This window comes from Anolis sagrei, chromosome 4 (genome assembly GCF_037176765.1).
Source record: "Anolis sagrei isolate rAnoSag1 chromosome 4, rAnoSag1.mat, whole genome shotgun sequence".
NCBI lineage: Eukaryota > Metazoa > Chordata > Lepidosauria > Squamata > Dactyloidae > Anolis > Anolis sagrei.
The window spans coordinates 236,840,678-236,850,134 of record NC_090024.1 but is presented as its reverse complement, the minus strand read 5'-3'; the positions used below and the strand labels follow the sequence as shown (position 1 = coordinate 236,850,134).

The window sequence follows — 9,457 nt, the reverse complement described above, 5'->3', positions numbered from 1 at the left end:
CCCAAACAGTAGAAAACATTTCCTGAGGAGAAAAGTTGTTTGACAGTCTGATATAGAATCATAGAATCAAAGAGTTGGAAGAGACCTCATGGGCCGTCCAGTCCAACCCCCTGCCAAGAAGCAGGAATATTGCATTCAAATCACCCCTGACAGATGGCCATCCAGCCTCTGTTTAAAAGCTTCCAAGGAAGGATGCTGCCTCCTTCTCTGGAGGCTTTTAAGAAGAGGCTGGATGGCCATCTAGCAGTAAAGTTTGGATTGTGTATTCCTCCCTGACACAATGGAGTTGGACCGAATGGCCCTTGGGGTCTCTTCCAACTCCATGATTCTTTCAAAGTGTTGGTACCTTACAGCTGTATCAGCCTTCAAGCCTTGAGTGGAGGCAGATAACTGTTGTGTTGTTGTTGTTGTTGTTGTTGTTGTTGTTGTTGGTAAAGCTGCTCCACTGGCTTCCGATAAGTTTCCAGTCCCAATTTGAGGTGCAGGTTATGATCTACAAAGTCCTAAACAGTTCAGGCCCTGCCTATCTTCGGGATCGCATCTCCCCCTATGAACCGGTGTGGGCTTTAAAATCTGCCAGGGAGGTTCTCCTTTCACTCCCACCACTGTCACAATCATGGCTGGTGTGGATGAGGGAGAGGCCTTCTCAGTGGTGGCCCTCTGACTTTGGAACACCCTCCCCAAGGAGATTAGACAAGCCCCTTCACTGTCCTCCTTCCATAGGGATCTGAAAACCTGGATGTTCCAGAAAATTTTTGAGAATGATTAGTCCCTAAGCCCAGAACCTAGGTAGTCAGATAGCACTCTGTTCTGCACTTCATCCACTTCCCTGGCCCTATGATATGCTGTTTGCACTACCCTTGCCCAGCCCTTCTATAGTTGGCCACATTTATTTTGTAATCCTGGCCATTGGTTTGCTAATCCTCTACTGATGGAGCTACAATGAAATGGGTTTTCAATATTTTTAGTGTGTTTAACAGGTTTTGGGTATTATATGATGTTTTTAGTTGTTGTTATTGTGTTTGTTAAGTTAAATTAGGCTGTGTTATACTGTTGGTGTGTTTATTTTGATGTCGTCTTTATGGTTTTCTTTCTGGCAATTGAATCTTTGCCTTATATGTTGGAAACTGCACTGAGTCCCTTCAGGGAGATAGGGGCAGTATACAGATGAAGTTTTGTTGTTGTTGTTGTTGTTGTTGTTGTATCTTTGTCCAATGCAGAATTTGATGCAAGAAGTGCATGGATGAAGAAGCAGTATTGGTACCTTTATGCATGAATACATTATTATTATTATTATTATTATTATTATTATTATTATTCTGACACAAAAACACAGTATGTCACAGCAAATGAGATCTATATGCTGTATTTCATATCACAAAATCACAAGTCGAACACTTCCCAAACGTCTAGGAGTGTGTGATGTATTTTCAAATGATGCACACAGATCCAAGTAAAGTGGCCTTTTGCAGTTGACAGATTGTGATTTTGTCAGTGTTTATTATTTCCAAATGCCGGCTGAGATCTTTTGGTACTGTACCCAGTGTGCTGATGACCACTGGGACCACCTGTATGGTTTATGCCAGAGCCTTTGCAGTTCGATTTTGAGGTCTTGATAGCGGCTGGGTTTTTCCTGTTGTTTTTCCTCAATGCAACTGTCACCCAGTATGATGACATAAATAATCCATTTTCCCCCCCACAATCATGATGTCTGGCATATTGTGTTCCAAAACTTTGTCAGCCTGGATTCGAAAGTCCCACAGTATTTTGTGTGTTCATTTTCTATTACCTTTTCAGGTTTATGATCCCACCAGTTCTTTACTACTGGCAGGTGGTTCTTGTGACATAAGTTCATTATTATTATTATTATTATTATTATTATTGTATTGTTAAAGGCTTTCATGGCCGGAATCACTGGGTTGTTGTAGGGTTTTTTTGGCCATGTTCTAGAGGTATTTTTTCCTGATGTTTCACCTGCATCTATGGCAAGCATCCTCTGAGTTAGTGAGGTCTTCTGGAAGTAGGAAAATGGGTTTATATATCTGTGGAAAGACGAGGGTGGGGCAAAGGACTCTTGTCTGCTGCAGCTAGGTGTGAATGTTTCAACTGACCACCTTGATTAGCATTTAATGGCTTGGAAGTGCCTGGGGGACTCTTTTGTTGCGAGTGATTTGATGTGCCTGATTGTTTACTTTCTGTTGTTTTGCTGTTGTAATTTTAGAGTTTTTTAATACTGGTAGCCAGATTTTGTTCATTTTCATGGTCTCTTCCTTTGTCTTGAAATTGTCCACATGCTTGTGGATTTCAATGGCTTCCCTGTGTAGTCTGACATGGTGGTTGTGAGAGTGGTCCAGCATTTTGGTGTTCTCAAATAATATGCTGTGTCCAGGTTGGTTCATCAGGTGCTCTGCTATGGCTGACTTCTCTGGTTGAAGTAGTCTGCAGTGCCTTTCATGTTCCTTGATTCGTGTTTGGGCAATGCTGCATTTGGTGTCAACTAAAGAGTCAACTAAAAATTGCCTTTCAGCAATTGGCTATATTTAAATTGCACTCCCCTTTTTCAAACAGGAAGAATTCCAATATAATCAACTACCCAGACCTACGTGTCATAAAGTCCCACTTGAGTCAGTTTCAGTCCCTTGCTATTGCAGTATTTGTGAGGGAGAATGTAGACTTGTCCACAGCTGCATGGTATCTGGTAGACTCCTGCAGAAGTGAGAGGATCCCTCTTGTCCTTTGCTGAACGTAGCATTGGTTGGATTTTCTTGGTGGGTCTGTAGGTGGTTTGTATGTTGTGTTTCCTCATCAGCTTCCCTATGCGGTCAGTGGTTCCTGGCCCCACTTTCTCTCTTTGCAAGGAGACTGAAAGCGCTTCATGTGTTCCTGCACACACACACATATATCCATATGTACACACTATGTTTGGTTGCCCTTTCAGCATCCCTGCATCAAAAACCACTAATTCACTTCTCTAGCATAAAACTTCCTCTCCATCCCCAGAAGGCAGCTTCTCAGCTGCATATTTGGGTGGATTGGGTCTTGTTGGACAGCTCCTCTTCTCTCTTCTCACAAGCAGGAGCTGTAGCAAATTCTTGTAACAATCGTTTCAGCATGAGGAGAGCTCCCTCCTTCTCCAGTAGAGGGAAAGAGTTGGGAAGCGTGTTGCAAAGAAAGTTTCTCTCTGACAACTTAGTGGAAGGAAACGCCAAGAAACAGCCAACTTCTCTCCTTCTGTGGAATTGGAGGAGCAAGTATCCAGAGTTACTTTGCAACTCCAGGAGACTTTCCTATCAGTATGGCAAACACATTAGGGTATCTTTTGCATGGTATACCACAACTGTAGCTTATTCCTTGCTGTTGATTTATGGTTGGTATTATTATTATTATTATTATTATTATTATTATTATTGTATTGTAGAAGGCTTTCATGGCTGGAATCACTAGGTTCTTGTGGGTTTTTTTGGGCTATAGGGCCATGTTCTAGAGGCATTTCTCCTGACGTTTTGCCTGCATCTATAGCAAGCATCCTCAGAGGTAGTGACTACCTCTGAGGATGCTTGCCATAGATGCAGGCGAAACGTCAGGAGAAATTCCTCTAGAACATGGCCCTATAGCCCAAAAAACCCCACAAGAACCTAATTATTATTATTATTATTATTATTATTATTATTATTATTATTGATTATGGTGACTCCCATCTCCCACTAACCCAACACACAGGGAGAGGGAAAACAAGGAAAGGCCAACAACAACCCAGAGTGATGTTGGCACTTTAGACCTTTCTTGGTGACTCTGGGTCATTTTCCCTCCCTATTAGACCACCTTGCAAAGGACTTTCTCTGCTGCTCGCCTAAGCCAGGGCATCTGTCACTCCTTTGCTTGTTGCTATTAGAAATTATGGGACTGTACCATCCGCAGGAAAGGCGGAGGGGGGGGGGGATGAAGTTGACAGTTGTAACCTTCCTGCCTCCCTTTTGTCTCCTTTGCCTTCCCTCCCCCCTCCGCCTCATCAGCCAAGCTAGATATTAATTATAGATTGGGTTTTAAAGGGATGGGATCTGTCTCTCCTGTCAAATGGGGATCTGTTCTTGGGATCCTTCCCCTCCAAAAAAATCAAAAATAAAAGTCAGCACCTCCTTGCCTGTCTCCTCCTCCTCCTCCTCTCCCCTCCTGTAGATTTATTTCACCTCCGAGAGTAAACAGATCTAGTGCAAGCCCAAAGGGTTGATGGGTAGTGTATTTACAAAGGGAAGGAGGAAAAAAAGAGAAAAAGACCCCCCTCCTCCTCTTTGCATCCACCTCCTCCTCCTCTTCCTCCTCCTCCTCCTCCTCCCCCAAAGCCATCCCCATTAATGAGAGCGATCATTAAGTGAGTGGCTGCCTTTCCAGAGTTCAGCCACTAAAAAGACTTCTCAGCGATTTAATTGAAAGCGACCAAGCCCGGCTTTCCACGCATGTCCCCCTTGTGAGGAAGTGTGGGGAGAGCAGAGTGGGGGAAGAAAGAAGGGGGGTGGGCATTGGCTCGCTCTCCCCCTCCTCCTCCTCCTCCTCCTCTCCCCCTTTCACACTCCCCCCTTCCCATCTCCGCCTCTCCAACCTCTCTCCCCCTCCCTCCTACTCTTCCTCTTCTTCTTCCTCCTCCTCTTCTGCCCCCCCCCCTTTTCATGTAAATTTCACCATTGCTTTCCGTGATGTCATTTTGAAAAGGGACGGACAATAGGCTGGGCTTTTTGGGAAGGGGGGGTCGACAAAAAAAAACACAACAACAACAACAACAAGGTAAGTCCATATGTTTATATTTATTTGTTTGTCTGAAGGGACAAAAGGCAGCTGGGGAATATTTTTTGATATAATTTCAATGTTTCTAATAGGAAAGGTTGGGAGAGAAGTGTCTAGTGGGAGAGAGAAAGAGAGATTAAGGCTCCCTCTGTGTGTATGTGTATGTGTGTGTGTGTGTGTGTGGAATATATGACTATATCCGGATAGATCTGCCTGTCCGGAAGAGGTTGCGTCTCTCTGGAGAGAGCAGACCTTTTGTTGTTTATTTCTCGCCTCCCAGCTTTCCTCCTCGGTGGGTTGTTTCCCCTTCTTCCCTGGATCCGAGACCGGGAGTTTCTGTTTCCTTTCCTATTCCGAAAGTAGAAAGATGTCCAAAAGAGAGGGAGAAGAGGAAGGAGAAAGGTAGGAGGACCTGAGGATGGGGAAGGGTGGGAGAAAGCCTTCCGATTCGGGGTCTCTGAGCCAACTGGAAAGTTTGCCGGCATTATTATTCCTCGGGAAAAAATACATATTGCACCAATGGAGTTGAGTTCTATCCCTGCCTGTTTATACATTCATGGTATAGAGAAGAAGGTGTTTCTTTAGGGGAGTGAAAGAAGGCAAGTTCTCGGTAGGACTTGCTGTTGCCTCAGCCTCCATTCACTTTGCTTGGGAAGCTGGAGCTGTCCTTGGTGCTGAAAGGTCCTGCTTGCCGGAGGAAGTTTTTAGTCTCCTCTCTTCTCCTTTATTTGCTTCCTTACAGGTGGAGTGTCCCTTATCTATAAAGCTTGGGGTCAGAAGTTTGGGAGTATTTTTTTCCATGGATTTAAAACTACTTACATGCCCTTAATGAGATATCCTAGAGATTGGGAACTTAGTCTGAACACTAAATTCATTTATGTCTCATATATACACCCCCAGAGAGCAATTTATCCATAAAGCTTGGGGACAGAAGTTTGGGAGCAGGCATGTAGCCAGGGGGGGCTTGGGGGTCTTCAGCCCCCCCTCCAAATTTTGGAATATTTTTCCATGGATTTTAAACTACTTACATGCCCTTAATGAGATATCCTAGAGATTGGGAACTTAGTCTGAACACTAAATTCATTTATGTCTCATATATACACCCCCAGAGAGCAATTTATCCATAAAGCTTGGGGACAGAAGTTTGGGAGCAGGCATGTAGCCAGGGGGGCTTGGGGGGCTACATCCCCCCCCCCAAAAAAAATCTCATGGTGGTCCGCAAGAAGGCCTTACTGGTGCATTATTTAAACTGTTATGTTTATTCATATCATGATCAGATCACCATGCTCAATATATCCCATATGCATGGGGGTATTAGGGTTATGATACAAAAGGTTTGCTAGGGTAGACCCTCTTTCACTCAGACTCATCCCCCCCCCCCCCTTGAACCAAACTCAGCCCCCCCCCCCCAAACAAAATCCTGGCTACTGGCCTGTTTGAGAGTATTTTTTCCATGGATTTTAAACTACTTACATGCCCTTACTGAGATATCCTGGAGATTGGGAACTTAGTCTGAACACTAAATTCATATATTTCTCATATTTACACCCCAGAGAGCAATTTATCCATAAAGCTTGGGGACAGAAGTTTTGGAGTATTTTTCCATGGATTTTAAACTACTGAAATGCCCTTAATGAGATATCCTGGAGATTGAGAACTTAGTCTGAACATGACATTCATTTATTTTTCATATATGCATCCCCTAAAAGGAATCTAGTACACCATGTTTTGAAGAATTTTGTGAACCAAATTCTGTCTAAATTTAACCATTGGAAAGCAAAATTGTAACTCTGCCTTCAACCCATGTAGACAGTTTTGGAGTGTATTGGATTTCAAGGATTCTAGAATACTTCTATAATAAGATGTGCTGGAAATGAGACCCAATATCATTTGTGCTTCATATGCACCTTCTACACATAGCCTGAAGGTACACAGTGCTTTTTTTAATCATTTGTGTACCAAAGTTTGTGTACATTGAACCATCAGAAGTGTCAATCTCTCATTGATCCATGTAGATAATTTTGGAGTATTTCATATTTTGAAATTCTGGATAAGGGACACTGAACTTGTATTCCTCTTCCTGGTAGCATGAGTATGGGAAACACACTGGAATATCTTTTGTGTGTTATACCACACCTGTAGCTTACTTTTTGCTGTTGATTTATGATTGGTATTATTATTATTATTATTATTATTATTATTATTATTGACACAAAAACACAGTATGTCACAGCAAATGAGATCTATATGCTGGATTTCATATCACAAAATCACAAGTCAAACACTTCCCAAATGTTTAGGACTGTGTGATGTATTTTTGAATGATCCAAGTCATTTTGCAGTTGACAGATTGTGATTTTGTCAATGTTCATTGTTTCTTAATGCTGGCTGAGATCTTTTGGCACAGCACCCAGTGTGCCGATGACCACTGGGACCACCTGTACTGTTTTATGCCAGAGCCTTTGCAGTTCAATTTTGAGGTCTTGATAATGGCTGAGTTTTTCCTGTTGTTTTTCTTCAATGCGACTGTCACCTGGTATGGCAACATCAATAATCTAAACTTTTTTTCTTTTCCACAATCGTGATGTCTGGTGTATTGTGTTTCAGAACTTAGTCAGTCTGGATTTGAAAGTCCCACAATATTTTTATGTGTTCATTTTCCACTACCTTTGCAGGTGTGTTGTTGTTGTGTAATCTTTAGATTGCAAGATTCCCATCTCCCACTAACCCAACACACAGAGGGGGGAAAACAACCCAAGCCCAACAACAATCCAGACTTTTATGGAAGAGTAAATATTATTTCTGGCCTGTGGAGAAAAGAATTGGGAAGAAAGCACTGACAGAGAAATCAATTGACTATTTCCCACATGTCTCTCTTTCCCTGTTAGTTCCTTAAGTCAATTAGAGTTGGGTGGTCCTTCACTGTTTTTGTATTAAGAGGAAGAAGGCAAAGCTTAAAAGTTAAAGTGCATTTTTAAAAGTGGCAGACATTTTTGAAGTAAGTTACTTGGCAGCATGGATTTGTAGGAAAGGAAACTGGAGACACTGATTTAAGCTCATTCTACTTTTTACCTTATTTAAATTCCCTAACATCTAAAATGGTCAAGTACTATCAAGAGGGGATTGTTTTTCCTCCTGTTCCTTCTAAACGTGTTCTAAGGTTTGTTATTTTGATTGTATCTGATCTTTTGTGTACTTCTAAATCTACTCTAGAGTATACTGTTGTGATTGCTTGGATGGGTTGGTTGTTTTGCCACCGTCATCTTCCCTCTCCAAAATTATCAGTATTGAAATAAAAATGTTTCAGAAATGGATTTTACGGTTGTCCCACTTGAGTCAGTTTCAGTCCCTTGCTATTGCGGTATTTTTGAGGGAGAATTTTACTGAGGTTTCCATTGTTGACAATGTGTGACTTTCAAGTATTGAACAGAAGAGCAAAGTATTTTATGAAAATGTGTACAGCAAGCCTTTGAGTATTTTGTGAGCCATCCGTTAGTTTGCCTGGGGGAGCCTCCATTGTTGAACGGGAGAGGAATTGTTGACTCTTCCATTTATCCCAGTTGCCAATTATTATTATTTTTTTATCTCCAAGCTGGGCCAGCTGAGGCCTCCTTTTGAGTTGTTCATGACAGCCATTTCCTACGTTTGAAAAGGAAAGAACTAAAGGGCATCTTTATGACTCAGCCGACTGATAACACAGCTCTCCCAGTTGTGCCTTATTGCTTTGTGTGCACAAACACACACACACACACTCTTTTGCTTGTGGTTTCCTGGAGATCCACTTTGGTTGAAGTTCACCCCTCCAGTAATTACAAACAGCCTCTCTCTCTCTCTCTCTCTCTCTCTCTCTCTCTCTCATTCTCTCATTGGCTCATCTGTCCTTATTATCAGCTTCTTCCATATGTCCACTTTAATTAATGGCAGACAAAAGAAGTAGAAGGCGAAAGAAGGAGGTAGTTGTCAGGATTAAAGTTTAAGAGTTGCTTTGGCTGGGATGCAAAGGGGGGAGTCCATTGAAGGCTCAAAACAAAGATTGTCGGGGGCTTGTTTTGTGCCGTCCTTTTGTGATGACGTACGTCTTGCTCCGAAGGCAGGCTATTAGTCGGAGGGTGATGTGTTCGCTGGGAGGCAGCAGGGAAAACAACATTGTTTTTCTTTAGATCTGGGATCTATAAAGAGAGCAGAATATGAGACAGTGAGTAGGAAATATGAGGAGAGGGATACACAAACTGCTTTTAAGGCATTTAGCAATGTCATTTCCCTTTCTCTGGCCATTTTCTGAGTTTTCTTCATGTTCATAGTAGAGAAAAAGATGAATATCTGAAAGTCAACCCTTGGCTTGAGAGGCAAAGACTCAGAGTCTTGAAAGCAGGCCAGCTTGTTCACCCCAGGAGAACCCTGGGAAGTTTAAAAAAATCAGAAGGTTTGCTAATCAACTCTAGATCTATATTTAGCCTGGTATAAATAGCATACCACACAAGAATCCAGGATGCTTCATCTTGGAAGAAAGCGAGAAGAGTTTGTTTCTCCCTTAGATGCCTGTTAAGATTCACCACTGAACTCAGAGATGGAATCACGTGCTTTAATTTTCTCTTTAGCTCTCCTTCCCTCCCAGTGGGTCAAAATACAACTTTCCCTTACAAGAAACTTTAGTAATATCGGGTTCCTTTTTGGAGTT

The 9,457-nt window shown here is 42.3% G+C and overlaps 1 protein-coding gene across 6 annotated transcripts in view; it reads left to right on the top strand.

Annotated features, from left to right (window-relative positions):
- The first annotated feature begins 4,178 nt into the window (after window positions 1–4,178).
- The window catches only part of MYT1 (myelin transcription factor 1), a 182,024-nt gene continuing 176,745 nt past the window's right edge, over window positions 4,179–9,457 (top strand). For 4 of the 6 annotated variants that reach the window (XM_067468242.1, XM_067468240.1, XM_067468239.1 and 1 more), the window contains exon 1: window positions 4,179–4,779. The gene's annotated coding sequence lies outside the window, so the exon portion shown is untranslated. The remainder of the gene's footprint in view (window positions 4,780–9,457) is intronic. The other 2 variants (XM_067468244.1, XM_067468243.1) reach the window with 1 other exon arrangement.